Raw genomic sequence first — 15,686 nt, 5'->3', positions numbered from 1 at the left:
TAGAAATTGTTGTATGATCTGTGGGGGGAAGATAAATGCATAAGCTTTGAAGTTAGATAGGTCACCATTCAATTTATGTCTAGCTGCACATTCTGTGACTTTGGGTGAAAATCAGTTAACATCTATGAGCTCGAATTGTGTCACGTGCAAATCGAGCTGGTAGAAATGTTGTGAGGATCAAATAAAACAAGAGCATCCATCTTGGTCCATGGTAGTCCCTCAATTATTGGTAATTATATGAATGCCACCTCCATCCCTCTCTTAAATGCACAGATGCCTTCAGGAGCCAGAGAGCAGCTGGCTGACAGCAAAGGCCAGGCATTCCTCAAAGTCTGGAAGGAGGGTCCTTCCCCCAAGCCTACTCTTACTGCTCTTTCTCTGGGCCTAGTGACGATGATGATGATGATGGGACAGTAGCAAACCCTAAAGATCCTACCCTAGTCCTCACTATCCTGGACCCTGGTGTACTCTCCTGGCCTGGCGGCTGCATTTCCATACAGTGTGGTGTGTCCCTGCCATTTGCCATTTCATTAGTATTACCCAAGTTCTGATTAGTAATAAATTTGGAGTACAATGGCTGCCTGCCAGGTCCTTTCAAATGCTTTGATGAAGGGGGATTTGGATGTCATTATTTTTCGTATTATTCCACGTCTCCTTAGGCTGTGGAACCAAAGTTGGCTGGATCCTGTGAAGCACCAAGGTTATCACCGACCTGCCTTTCCCCTCGGTCCCAGGAGATCAGAGAACTCGAGTGTGCCGAGGGGCAGACTCCTGGACTCCAGGCAAGGCGAGGCCCCAGCGGGAAGCTGTGCCTTTGAGGCTCTTGAGCCACTTGCACACAAGTCACCCTTCCCCATGCCCGTCAGTCTGTCATGACTCACAGGGGTGATCCCAAGGAGCTCACCTGGCAGTGCTCTTGGAGATGGCATCCTTCTAGCCCACCTGGAGGGGTAGTCAAGATGAGAGGCTGAAGCCTCCTGAGCGGCTTTGTGCAAGGCCAGAGGAAGAATGTGGACGCCTGGCACACTGTTTTCCTGCGACACACTCCCAAGCCCCTCAGACTTCTTCCCACCAGCCAGGAGGACGAGCTAAGTTAAGCAGCTAGCCAGAGAAAGACAGACCTCTGCCAGCCAAACTCATCGGCCTGTCTTCGGGCTCTGAGAGTGTGAAATGGAAATGGATGGTATCCAGGGAACCTGCTCTGATTTTATTATTTCGAAATGCTCTGGACACAGATTAACTCTCTTTGCCCGGTGTTTGGCTCTTTTCTCCTCTTTCTTCTTCTAGGGGATGGGGAACATGAGGCTCAGTGATAAATCCATGGGACAGCAGAATATCTCCACCGCGCCCTCTCGACATGCCTCTCTCGTCTCTTCTGGACAGAGGTGCTCCATCTCAGAGCCATGGACCCACTGAATCAAAGCAGACACATTCCTTCAAGGCTGCCCCAAACAGCCCAGCTGCACTCGTCAGGGAGAAGGGAGAGGGGAGAGGGGCAGGGTGGCTATTCCTCTCTGTGCGGGGCTGGAGGGCACACATCAATCTCCTAGCGGTCGGCTTCCCATCCTTAGAGGGTTTCCATTCACTGTACAGTGATGCAGACGGTCTTTCTCTGGCAACGTTTAAGCTGCTTGGCTTCCAGCACCTCAAGGAACCCTGGCAGGAGGTGGGTCACCTAGAATGAGTGATGATGTTGGCCTCCACCGAGCTGTAGCTGGAGAAAGTCGCATGAACTACTCCAGGAGCCATCTGTGCAGAACACAGACACGCAGAACACAGGCAGCTCATCCTGCTAAGCAGCCTTTGCAGCTTTGCAAGGGTTAATCTGCATAAGGCAGTGCTGGCCATGAAAGCACCTGAACCCCCACCTCCTACCCCAACCCTGTCTCAAGAATAAAGACTCTTCATTCACTGCACACTTTTATCAGCCTTAGTTTTTCCATCTGTTCAATGGGATGACTCCTAGCTGAAAGAATAATGTTCTTTTTTTTTTTTCCACATTTCTCATACACTATTTTTTTAAATCCTTTGGCTCCTTTGAATGTGTGCCATATCTTCTCTTCCAAGGCAACATGGTACAGTGAAGGAGCAGAAAGGTTACAAGAGAATAACAGCTCAGCTTTGTTTTCCGACATTGGGTAAGTTGCTTAACATCTCTGGTTCAACTTTCTCATTCATAAATCGAGGATGAACGGGGTCTACTCATGGTGAGATGAAATAAAGATGTGAAATAGCTTAACTTGGGTACTCACTCCATCAGTCGCGGCTACTACTGCTGTTACTAACTGCTGTCCAGAAATGCATTTTAGGGGAACGTTCGCTCCCCTTCCATGCCTCGTACACAGGGTTGGCACAGAGTACATAGACACTCAGTAAATATCTGCTAATTGCTATACTTTCAGGCTTCAAGACAGAACAGAACAGAACAGAACAGTATCCACTAATGGTGTTATTCTTGCAGAATGATTTTATAACCCCATTAGTCCGAGACAGCAGAATGGAGCTAAAAATGTTCACGTCAAGAGTTGTAGTAGCCAGGCCACTAAAACATTTGATTTTCTTCCTGTCTCCATCAAGTGCCAACATGTGAGTGAATTCATCCTGACTCTCCATTTTGATGTCTGTCTTGATGCGAAACACACTCTGGGAATGAGCTGATGACACCCAACCCATATCCTATTAACACATCTTCCTTTAGGAAGCTGCTGCTATTTTACAAAATGCCTTTGGGTGCGTTGCAGAGAAAACGCCTGTGACAAAGGAATCTGGGCTTTGATCAGAATTGTTTTCCTTTGCACTTCTCTGATTTTGGGGCACTGCAGAGAGTTTCCACTTGCAACAGATTGATACAATTATCAGTGGTTCTCATGAAAATCAAGGTGAAATATCACTTCTGTTGTCCCTGGTCCAAAACACTGTTCCTGAGACCAGCAAGCTCCACAAGAGCTTGTGTCCTGGCACATGTGTGGTCTAGCTCTGACCACCTTGCAACTGAGGCTTTGACAGTTTAGTAAGGGCTGTTGTACGTACCAGGACCTGAATACCCCTTATCTGGGAAGGTAGGATCATTGTGCTACCATTTGCAGGTTCAGTCCAACCCCAGCCTGTAAGATTGATCCTGTCCCCAGGCAGGGACAGTGCGAGTCCCCAGAATCAGAGTTTCTGCAATTCCTATTCTTTTTTTTAAAGATTTTATTTATTTATTCATGACAGACACACAGAGAGAGAGAGACACAGGCAGAGGGAGGAGGCTCCATGCAGGGAGCCTGATGTAGTACTCCGTCCCGGGTCTCCAGGATCACACCCCAGGCTGAAGGCGGCGCTAAACCGCTGGGCCACCAGGGCTGCCCTGCAATTCCCTTTTTACCAATATTTATGAAATCAGACAGGCTGCATTATCTCATTCATTTTTCTCAACAGCCCTGTAAGGCAAGTACTAGTGTGATTCCCTTCTTACTTATAAAGAAACAGAAGTGCAGAGAGGTTAAATCTCTTGTCCAGGTCCAAGAGCCAGGAAGTATTGGAGCCAACTGGTAGGATGTGGGGGAGCTTTGTTTTTAACCCTTAACACACTATCTTCCAGCTCTGCCTCTCCTTGTCCTGAGGCCTCATCTACCCGATACTGCAGAATTCTTCAGGACGAGGCTTCTTGATCTTGACCTCTAGACAGAGCTTCTCCAACTTGAATGTGCGTGTCAACTACTTGTGAGTGACCTGGGGAAGGGGAGGGCTTCACAGAGAAGGAGGAAGGGCATTCTAGACAGAGAGAACAGCAGAAATAAAGAATTATAGATAAGAACAATGCCATTGGGAGAACTTCAAGTAGCCCAGCCCATCTGGCATTGAGTCAGTCTCTCTGGAAGTTTCCATTCTAATGATATCCTAGGTTGCCAGGATCAGACTGTCCAGATGAGGCAAGAGATACAGACGGGGACTTACCACCAGGACTGCAGGTGACATGAAAAGAAACCAGATGTGGGTTACCTGAGAAGCGTACACAAACCTGTACAGAAAATTGTATGGCCAATCTAGACATGAATGGAATGGGCTTCACATAAGAACTAGAGTCCAAAGGTCCAAAGTGAATCCAAAACACAGCGTGTCTGTCCTTGCCAGCATCAGCCAAACAAGGTGCTAGGTAGCACGTCCTCCTGCCAGGGAGGCAATTGTTAGTTGAGCTTCTAGAAGTCAGCCTCAGTGTCCAGGCCTGCATTCACTAGATTTTTGCTACTCAAAACCTCTGTGATATTTTTGCCAAAAATACGTAACCTGAATCTAATTACGGAACATCAGTCAATCTCAAATTTAGAGGGATTCTACAAAATAAGTGGCCTATACTATTCAAAATCATCAAGGTCAAGAAAGACAAAAACAGCTGAACACTTGTTCCAGATTATAGGAGACTCAGGAGACACAACCACCGATGCAACATGTGATCTTGAATTGTATCCTGGACCAAAGGGGGAGCATCTCTGTAAAGAACATTCTTGAAACAATGAAAGAATATGGTCTGTATTAGATAATAATACTGATCAACCTTAAGTTTCCTGATTTTGATAAATATAAGAAAATACTCTCATTCTTAGGAAATATACCTGAATATTTTAGAGGTAGAGGGGCACAATGTCAGCAGCTTCCTTCCCTATAGTTCAGAAATATATGATGATATAAATATGTGATGAGAAAGGACATAGGGCAAAATTGTTGAATTTTAATTTGGGTAAAAGTATATAGTGTTCTTTGCACCATTCTTGCAACTTCTGTAAATTTGAAATTAATATCAATTTTTTTAAGTTCAAGAAAGAAAGAAAGAAAGAAAGAAAGAAAGAAAGAAAGAAAGAAAGAAAGAAAGCCTGAGATAGAAGAAGAAAGAATGGGTCTTCAACCAGCAATTTATTAGAATGGCTGACTCTCAGGCCCCATAGGGGACCCGCAGAATTAGAATCTCCATTTTAACAAAATCCCCATGTGATTTACATCCACAGACAAGTTTGGGAATCTTCATCCTTTTACATTCCAGACTGGCCACCTGGTCCTGGCTGTCAGATATCTCAATCACAAATTACCTCTAAGCTATATCCCAAACTCCTATTCATCTCTCAAAATACAGTTCAGAAATCATCTTCTGTATGAAAACATTTCCCCCCCTTTGTCTACAACTCCCTTCTAAGATACTGTGCTGCATTCAGTGCTTTCTAAGGACATTTTTTATTGTCTCCCCATTTTCCATGTTACACTGGAATTCAGTTTAATTTTCCTATTACAATAAAATACCTAATCTTTGTGTATCCTCAGCCTTGAATCAGGTAAATGCTAGTTTTAGGGAACTTTTGAGTGTATGAATGAATAAATATGTAAATGAATCGATGCAGCTCTGTGTTGTCACCCCCTGTGCTATATATTTAAGGTTCCAGGAATATACTGCTGGAGTCTCGGAAGAAACCAGAGGTAACTTAGATTTGAGCAGACATGGGGCATCTCACCAGCAGGGAACAAAGGAGTTGGTAGGAAGAGAAGTTCCAGCGTGTAGACATCCAGCCTCTAACCCAACATTGCTCCAGCGCACACTGAAGATAACTAGTTTTTAGTTTCCTTGCAACCCTTAGCAGTTGTATAAATTGCCACTGGCTTTATGACCCAGTAACACATTGTTATAGTAACAATTCATTGGCAATGTCCACTTGCCACAAGATGTGTGGGAGTTCCAAAAATACAATAAATAGCAAAAGATAAGCTTAGCCAATACAACGGTTTAATCATGGTTACTGGGGGAAAAAAAGAAACTCAAAGAGGCAGATATTAGGACGCTCTTGTTTGAAAGCCTGTAACATTGTTATCCTAATGGATCTGCGCCTTTAAGAGACAGCCCTTTCTCTCAGCTCCAGCAGGCAGGATTCAGTACAGAACATCAGAAAACTCAAATAACAGAAAGGAAAGCCGAAGCTTTGGTTTGGGAGGCATGATCTCCCCCTCTTGCCTTCAAATATACCATAAAGGATGGATTTATAATGAGCTGCTCCTATCCAAGAAGTAAAGCAAATTTAAAAGGACCTACTAGTTACAATCCGGCCTCCCCGGTGTTTTCAGTAAAAGGATAATTTCGAATATCAAACCGAAGCATCCTAGGGCATGTAAGGCGGTTTGGACTCCAGGTCTTTCAATACAGACAAGATCTGCTACCATAGCACTTACAGAAGAAATATTTTATTTCAACTCAACGTGGGACTTTTTAAGAATTCCCCTGGGAACAGGGTTTCGCCAAAAACTGGAGCTTAATTTAATGAGGGTGAAAAGTTTAAGAAAGAAATATAAAAGGAAAGTCTTGAAAGCACAGAAGACACTTGGAGCAGGAACCTGTGCCCAGCTAGTTGAAACGTATCAGCAATGGCAGTGAGCAGATTCGGCCCTTATGAAGTTCTGAGCCTCTCTAGGGATTTTCACTGAAACTCTCACCAGCCTGCTGTGTGTGCCAGAAGCTTCTCAAATGAGCAAAGAAGAGTCATGTAGAATTGCTTGACGAAGTTTATTTATTTTAATACCTACTGTGTGCTAGATAACTTCATCTGTGTCTGTGGGGGAGGCAGCCTAACCTCCATTTGGCTGATACAGAAGCACAGAGAAACCACAGTGGCCCACCCAAGATCACACAGTCTTCAGAAAGGTTCCATCTTACAACTTGAGTGAGGCCACAGCAGCCCTTTAAAAAGCTGTCTCTGTTTATAGAGCAATCAAGTTACCTCTCTGGCGCCTCTTCCTACTCAGCCTCTGAACCTCCCAGCCCTGCATGTTTGCTCTCATCTTCACTTGGGACCCAGGTGCATCTGCTGGCCCCCCAGAGATGTATCATTTCAGTCCCCTCCTTTGATTCAAAGGCCATTTTAGCTTATGATGTGCCTTCAATCCCTTCTGGTTCTCACTATAACAGCCCTGAGGCCATGTACCTGGCAACTTTGCCCATTCTCGGCTCCCAGAGTGCCAGCCAAGAGACCACAGGTTCCTGAGCTACAGAAGAACTAGGACTGAAATCAAGATGTCTAACTCCAAGCCCAGGCTCATCCTCCTACACCGCAAAGCTTCTTCATACAGAAGACTTTGTTTCTGGACACAGAGAAAGTGATGCCATAATGGCAAGGAAATCACACAGGCTATAGATTCTAATGAAGTATTGAGACCTTAAATCTGGACTCCATCGATTAAGAATGTGACCTTGAGTTCCCCTTAGAATGGTCATTGTCAAGAAGACAAGGGATAACAAATGGGGGCATGGATGTATGGAAAAGGGAACTCTTCTGTCCTGTTGCTGGACATGTAAATTGATGCAGCCATGATGGAAAACAGTGTGGAGTGTCCTAAAAAAATTAAAAATAGAATTACCATATGATCCACCAATTCCATTTCTGGGAATATATCCAAAGGAAATGAGAACACTAACTCAAAAAGATATTTTCACCCCCGTGAACATGGCACCAGTATTTGCAACACCCAAGACATGGAAGTAACCTAGGTATCCATTGAGACATGAATGGATAAAGAGGTTGTGATATATATATATATATATATATATATAAAACTACTCTATATAAAATAGAGTAGTATTCAGCCATAAAAAGTGAGGAAATCTTACCATTTGTGACAACAGAGATGGACCTTGAAGGCATGATATTAAGGCAAGTAAGTCAGAAAGAGAAAGACGACTACTGTATCTCACTTATATGTGGAGTCTAAAAAAAACAATCAATAAACAAATAAAAGCCACCAAACTCATAGAAAAAGGGATCAGACTTGTGGTTACCAGAGGCAGGTGGGAGGAAAAGGGGAATTGGAAGAAAGCAGTAAAAAGGGACAAATTTGCAGTCACAAGACAAATGAGTCCTGGGGTAGCAGATACCACATTATGACTGTAGCTAACATGGCTGTAGATACATAGCAAGGCATTAACAGAGTGCATCCTAAGAGTTCTTACCACAAAGAGAAATTTTCCTTTCTTTTTTTTTATTGTAACTATATGAGATGATGGATGTTAACTAATCCTATTAAGGTACTCCTTTCACTGTATATGTAAGTCAAACCATCATGCTGTTTGCCTTAAACTTGTACAGTGATGTACGTCAATTATTTCTCAATAAAACTGGACGGGGGGGAAGAGACTTCCAACTGAAAACAAAAAGAATGTGTCATTATTCCATTGTTGACAGCCCTACAAATTTCCTTGATACCACATTTGAAGAAAAGAATGTATTAAGCAAATGAATGATACCAAGGGAATCAAAGTAAAGTGGGCAGGAGGGCCTGGGGGACACTCAGCCTGTTTTACTAGGGAAGGGCAATCTGGAAGCGGCCAGAATGGACTGAAGGAGTAAAAGGGCCCACATTAGAGTCCCATCATATCGTAGATGGGGTGATGAAAAAGCAGGATATCAGGAGTAACTTCTTAACCTATTTCAGTGAGACAGATTCTCAAATATTGTGCATTCAGTGTCATAATTATTCAAATATTCTTTTTAAAATTATTAGTTCTAGGCAAGTAACTGAAGATTTTGATTTACACAGTTATTCTGTTCTGACATACGTGGGTATCCCTCGGTGCCTACCATGCCCGTGGGACTAAGAGAGAGCCCGGATCTAGAGTGCTCACAACACCACAACGTGCCTGGCACACAGCAATCACCCAGTGAGTGTGTAGATTAACACATGCATCATGCTTTAAGCTATGTATTAGTAATCATGTTGTTGATCTAATTATCTTCCTGTCTATATACCACCAGGCTGTAAGCTTCACAAAGTGAGGGCCCATGTCCTATTGGATTTACCTCCCCAGAGCCAGCCAGAGTTACTATCTAATATAAAAACTATTTGTCTTATGTGCTAAACCCCCAATGACTGAGTCTGGCATTCATGATACTCAACAATCTGACCTAATCCAGCCTCGCTAACATAATTGCTCACTAATCCATGACCCAAGTACTGCATTGTCCTCCACCCAAAGTAGTGTTAGTATATGATGTATACTTAGCCCCCAAGGATATCACGTATTCACAAGCATTATACTACATTCTGTCCAGCAACACTCTGCTCTTTGAGTTCTACTTCCATGGGCTTCCCTGGACCACTCTTTTCAACATGACTTTGCAGCTGAGCTGTCTTTGCCACTTACTTTAACCTGATTTGAAATTTTCTTCAGCCTTTATAGCACTCTGGTCTTCTCAATGCTAATGGGAAGAAATACGGAGGCAAAAACCATTTCTTATATTTCTTTATGCATAACCATACCTGAAATAATAGAACTAAGCAAACAGTAAGGACTCAATAATGCTGTTGGTTTGAAAATGAAAATAATACTATATTTATGTGATCATAAATTCAGAATGTATCGTGTCTAATGTATAAATAAGGATACCTAAGTGACTGAAAATTACCCCATGGTTCTGAAGAAGAACTAGCAGTTAGACCAGAGATTACTTATAGTTCTGCTCATTGTTTAAATATACGTTTGTTAGTTTTGGCTTTCTTAAGTTCCACATTCCCCTTTCTGTTCTCCTCAGTGTCAACTGAGGGTGTTCTGTGCTCTCCTGTCTCTGTGGCTGGACAATCAAACATATTGATGTATCCATTTCTCTGCTCTCAGGAGGAACCCATCTTCTAAATTGAGAAGCCTAATTCTTTCAAGATCCACAAATCAAATCCAAGAATTCTCCTGCTCACATCCCATTGTTCCACAACCAGTTTAAGAGCTAAATGATGCTCTGTCAGAGATAATGTAATATTCCATTTAATCTAGGCCCTGACACAATTAAAGTCTGTGAGAAAAGAAGATATATTCATCTCTATCAAATAAAAAAAAATGAGTGCATGTCCTTTGACACTCATGGTGTGAAGTAAGCAATTGGAAAGTTAGGCATTCACAGATTGGGAGAAAAACTGATGGTTCAGAACTTTATGAGTCAGTTTTTATTTTCCAATGAACTCAGTGCAAACAAGCTTAGGCAGAATGAGAAAGCCATTGGTCCATTATAAGACCATATAGATGAGTATGTTTGGCAGCTGATCTAAGTAAACTCATATAAAGCCTAGATGCTGACTGGGCTCTTGCTCTCACCTTATTTCACTGTGAATATCACCTTCAATTTTTCATGCTAGACTTCTCCATGAGGCTGGACCCATGGCCATTGTCAGTTCTAGGACTCATGTCTTTTCACCTTTACTCACAGGTGTATAAGGCTCTTTCTCTGGATTCATTTCAATAGATGGTCCCAGAGAGATTCTGATTGGCCTGGTGGTCACATGATCAGCCCTATGGCCAGTAAGACTCAAGAGTATAGTTGTCCGTGGATGGAATTTCAAATAAGCTTCTCAGAAGAGGAGAAGCAAAAAGCTCAGAAAAAAAAAATTGGTCTCTACTGTATGCTTAAAGAGAAAAAAAAATTAAATCCACAACAGTTGTTGGTTGGAATGAAAGAAAAAAAAAAGTTTGATAATGTGAATTCTTTCCTCTGGTGAGCCCCAATACAGAGAGAAGTACTTTGCTATAATCAAAGAAAAGGCTGAAATCAATATCTACCAGAGCCCCCATCACATTACATTATAATTTCCTGTACAACATCATTTTCCCAATGACAATTGAGCTCCTTATACTCAAGACCCTATTATATCATTATTCCTAAGGCCAAACCTAGCACCGGAATATGGTAGAGAATTTTTGGCAAATATATAGCATGGAAGAAAAAAGGAGGAGAGGGAGAGAAAGGATTCTTTATTCAAGTTGCCCACCACACACTGGAAGATTAGACATGATGCAAGCAACTACCACCCAAGACAGAATAATTAATACTAAGTGGAATTTCAAAGGCATCACTCAGTAATTCAGAAGAAATGATTTAATCTTCTGAGGAAAACCAGATAAAAATTCATAAGGAAGTTAACTTTTGAGTATTCCCAGAAAAACTCAATTTAGTGACCCAAAAGAGGAGATGGTGTTCAAGTCATAAACAACTCATGTAGACACTGCATTGCAGCCCTATATTGCTACAGACAGCTGTTTTTTTTTGCCTTATACATACATAGGGGGACTTCTGGGGTCCAAGGAAGATCTTTTCCCCATATCTTCATTAAAAGATCACTTTCAACTAGTCATATTGCCTAAGAATTATTTTTGTAAGGAACTAAGCCTTTCCCTCCATAACTAGGGATACAATTTTATTTTATTTTTTTTATTCGAGTTTGATTTGCCAACATATAGCATAACACCCAGTGCTCATCCCGTCAAGTGTCCCCCTCAGTGCCCATCATCTACTCACCCCAACCCCCCACCTACCTCCCCTTCCACTACCCCTCGTTCGTTTCCCAGAGTTAGGAGTCTCTCATGTGCTGTCTCCCTCACTGATATTTCCCACTCATATTACTCAGCCATTAGAAATGACAAATACCCACCATTTGCTTCAACGTGGATGGAACTGGAGCGTGTTATGCTGAGTAAGGGAGTCAATCAGAGAAGGACAAACATTATATGGTCTCATTCATTTGGGGAATATAAAAAATAGTGAAAGGGAATAAAGGAGAAAAGAGTGATATGATTTTAAAATGCAAATATTCCTTGGCCCATAAGCAAGAGTTGTTTATGGTAAGGAGTAAATGACTGATAGCTCAGGCTTTCTTAGAAGCTAAACTGTACCAGAAGGATAAAATGGACACCTAAGGCTCTACAGATCAAAAAGACATTGCTGAGTGAAAGGAGATGAAAAAAAAGATAGAACCAATCCCAGGTGGGCAATTCCTGCATTGCATATTGGGCTGGAAATGCACAGTGGCAACCTTCTGATGCTTGACCTTCTGCTAGGAAGTAAAACAAGCAATCACTGGCTTTGTTTTAGAACGTCTGAACTTTAGTAGATAAAACAGATAGGAGCTTGGCTCACCACTAGACTCTGCTGCACCATGTCAGTGGGAATCAGCCTTTTAATGAGAATCGAATCAGCCCATAAAAAGTAAGGAAGAGGAGCACAGAGTCAGTTAAGCATCTGACTCAGTTTTGGCTCAGGTCATGATCTCAGGATCGTGAGAGCAAGCCTTGAGTTGGCCTCTGCATTCCCCACCGAGGTTGCTTGATATCCTCTCTTCCCCTCTCCCTCTGTCGCTCCCTCTTCCGTCCTCCCCCTGGTCACCCGTGAGCATGCACTTTCTCTCAAATAAGTAAATAAGTAAATAAATAAATAAATATCTTTTTTTTAAAAAGCAAGGAAGAATTTTGGTATAGTATATCAGCTATATTGGTCAATGTCTTAATAACAAATTCAGGAACTTAAAAATAAACTTCAATCAATGATATGATAGTTAAATTTATTTGCCAACTTGGCTAGGCTGTGGTGGCCAATTGTTGATCAAACCCCAGTCCAGATATTTATAGTCTCTAGGCTTTAAATAAAGTAGATTACACTCCATAATATGGGTGGGCCTCATCTGAGCAGTTGAAGACCTTAAGAGCAAAGACTAAGGTCCCTTGAGGAAGAGGAAATTCTGTCTCAAGACTGCAACATACTAACTCTGCTTGAGTTTTCTCATCTTCTGCCCCACCTCATAGATTTTTAGACTCAAGACCACATTATCATCTCTTATTTGCATTTCCAGCCAGCAGGCCTGCCACACAGATTTCAGACTTGCCAGCTGCCACAATCTCATGAGCCAATTCCTTAAAATCTCTCTCTCTCCACAGATGGATAGATAGATGATGGATAGATAGATAGACAGATAGATAGATAGATAATAGATGATAGATGATAGATGATAGATAGATAGATAGATAGATAGATAATAGATAGATAGATAGACAAATAGGTGGATACTCTATCTTTCCATAGAGTCCTAACTAATACACATAACTGGATAGGTGGGCAATTCTTTGGGTCCGCACCTCCACTGGGTTCTCTCACATGTGTGGGTGTCCAATACCTGCAGGCTTTTCTTTCCTGTTCTGGCAGACGAGCCCGGGCTTGTTCTCAGGGTTGTGTAGGCATGTCCTGCACAGCGAAGGTAAAGAAGTGAAAGAGAGAATGGAGGACCTTCTAAGGCCTAGACTTAGAATGAGCACCTCAACTGCATTCTATTTGTCAACACAAGTCACAAAGCCAGTATGAATTCAGGGGTTGAGACTATAGACTGTGCACCTTGGTTGTAAGAGAGGCAAAGTCAATCGTAATAGATGTGGATCCAGGGAAGCCACTAGTTGGAGCCATTGATGTCATCAACTCAACATTCTTAGAAAACAGGTCTGCCAAGTCTTCATGATGATGCAACTATGACTCATGACCTACCTTGATGACTACTACTCTCTCTAGTTTATTTCAGAAATGTGGTTATCCTCTAGGTTTTTCTTAATATTTGCCCAAGCAGCCTGGAAGTTAAAAGGAGTAAGTGCAGTTAGATCAAACTATCCCGAACATAATAATCCACAGACTTTATAGTTCTGTATATACAGCACTCAACGACTTACAAAACACTGTTACATCCAGCATCAGTTTGGATTCATAAGACTTGGGAAATGCTAAGGGTATAAATGGAATTAAAAAAAATAAAGCGAAAAGGAAAGGAAGGAGTGAAGAAAGAAGGGAGTTGGAGCTTCAAGGCATTTCTGCCTCAAGACAAATGTGACACAGAGTACTTCTGGGGGTAGTTTCTGGAACCTAAGGGACAATTCTGAATTAGATTTGGAGATGGATAGTGAGTCAACTAAGATGACAGATGATATTAGGAGGGATCTATGGCACCAACTCCGGGAGCAAGAGAGCAAAACAATATCTTTGAAAGATGAATTTAGAGAAGAAAGTCTTCCAAGGTATAAACAAAAGTATATTAAATGTGGATATGTTTTTGTTTGAAACACACTTCTTTGGACTACCTTCCCTCTCTTAGAAAAGCTAAGCAGTGGCAGGGGAAGAAAGGGGCCCTGAGAAAGAGTGCAGGAGAGGGAAGGAGAAGGAAAGACATGTAAAGGCTCCTCTGCAAATTACTTCCAAGGCGCATTAGGGAGGCTGGAGATGGAGCGGGCCTGTTGCCATGATCCATGCAGGTGGTACTCAACGTCGGAGCTCCAGTGAACCTGCGAGCTTGGCCTGGCAAGACTAGGAAAACAAAAGCAGCCCTGAGACATTTACAGTCAGGCTTCACTGCGAAAAGACAAGAGATTTAGGCAGATGTGCTAAGAGTTTGAACATCACTGTCCCTGTTGGCACAATGACAGAACTCCCCTCACAGCTGTCCCTGGAGTAAGGTCAAGTGTTAAAAACATACCCAGGATTGAACGGTCTGATCACAGCAAGCAGACCTTTTCAACTGCTCAGGGATATCGGGGCAGCAGTTTGATATTTATTAAACATCAGCGGGGTCTCGAGTCGAGTACCAAACCCTGTGGAAGCTCAGGTCCCAGCTCAGAGGAATTTTAAAGGCATAGAGGAAAAGAGAGGCCGGGTCTGGGCAGTCACCATGACCATAGACTCAGGCTGAACTTTTATAATCTAGCCACTGTGAGAGGGAACGAGTCTGCTTTTAGCATGAGATGTTTTATTAATCTTCTCCCTCTTGGAAACTTTTCGACAGTCAGCCATCAGAGAAAACCCTAGATGATCAGGAAAGGCTGGAGTACTTTCTCCAGTGCAGAGTATAAAAAGAGATCAGAATAAATGATAGCAGAAGGCAGGAACAGCCACAATCCATCTGTTCCAGCATCTTTGCTAGTCACATCCATCAAAGGAAGTGGCTAGGGTAGAAGGAAAGGGTCTGACTGGGGACATGTAGAAGAAAGGAGACTCTGCTAAGTGAAATCAGATAAGGAAGTTTATGAAAGAATGTCCAAAGAATGAAAAGTAATTTTAAAAATGATATCCAATACCACAGATCAAAATAAATGTGAATCCAAGATGATTCTGCGGAAAGAGCACAAAACTGGAAATTTGAAGAAATTGGTTTAGCTGCTGTCTCAGCCACTTACTGGCTGTCACTTTATCTCCTCCAGTCTCAGTTTCTCCCTAGTGAAAGGGAAAGTAATCCTAACTCAAGTGATTTGGGGGAGCATCATGGAGAGAAGGCCCAGGAAGGTGCCTCCCAAGCTATAAATGTAGCTATTCAAATGTTAATGTCCATAATTGGCATTATCCTCCTGTTTGATAAAACAGGGATTCTGGTATGTAAATTTGCATATTCATTAAAAGCTACAAAAATGCTGATGTTATAGCTGTAGTCACTGTTGAGGACTCTATAGTCATCTAGATCTATCAAAAAGAAAATTATAGAAACATGACTGAAGAAGACTGGCCCTCCCTCGAATGCTGATAAGGAAAATGAAAACCGGACCATATCCTTAGCAAGAATGTCCCTTTCACCGTCTTCAAACTACATATTCATTTGTGCCAATTCTCAAAGCTATTCTGAGACAAAGCAAAGATCAGTTTCTCTCTTGGGCTTTTAATAACCACCATTTGTATGGATTGAGAAGTTGAGGCACATGGAAATACAAGACAGCTCGCACCAAATCCATGTCTGTTGGACATGGTCCAGGTCTTTCCTCTCTGAGAAAATAGCCCCTGCAGAGAACCCAAGCTTCAGGCAAAGGACAAACCACAGAAAAGATGTAAAATGTTAAACAAATAAAGACCAAGTAGGGAAAAGAGAGAGATCATATTCTGAGACATATTTTTAAA

At 42.2% G+C, this 15,686-nt stretch overlaps 1 long non-coding RNA gene across 15 annotated transcripts in view; it reads right to left on the bottom strand.

Moving 5' to 3' along the window:
- The window catches only part of LOC140631224 (uncharacterized), a 94,400-nt gene extending 81,146 nt beyond the window's left edge, over positions 1-13,254 (bottom strand). For 2 of the 15 annotated variants that reach the window (XR_012028854.1, XR_012028858.1), the window contains exon 1: positions 12,943-13,125. This is a non-coding gene — a long non-coding RNA (uncharacterized lncRNA). Of the gene's footprint in view, positions 1-12,904; positions 13,126-13,157 lie in introns of those variants that run through there. The other 13 variants (XR_012028852.1, XR_012028855.1, XR_012028861.1 and 10 more) reach the window with 13 other exon arrangements.
- Positions 13,255-15,686: the final 2,432 nt, after the last annotated feature.

Source organism: Canis lupus, chromosome 3, assembly GCF_048164855.1.
Source record: "Canis lupus baileyi chromosome 3, mCanLup2.hap1, whole genome shotgun sequence".
NCBI classification, from domain to species: Eukaryota; Metazoa; Chordata; class Mammalia; order Carnivora; family Canidae; genus Canis; species Canis lupus.
This window is presented reverse-complemented; position numbering and strand designations above follow the sequence as displayed.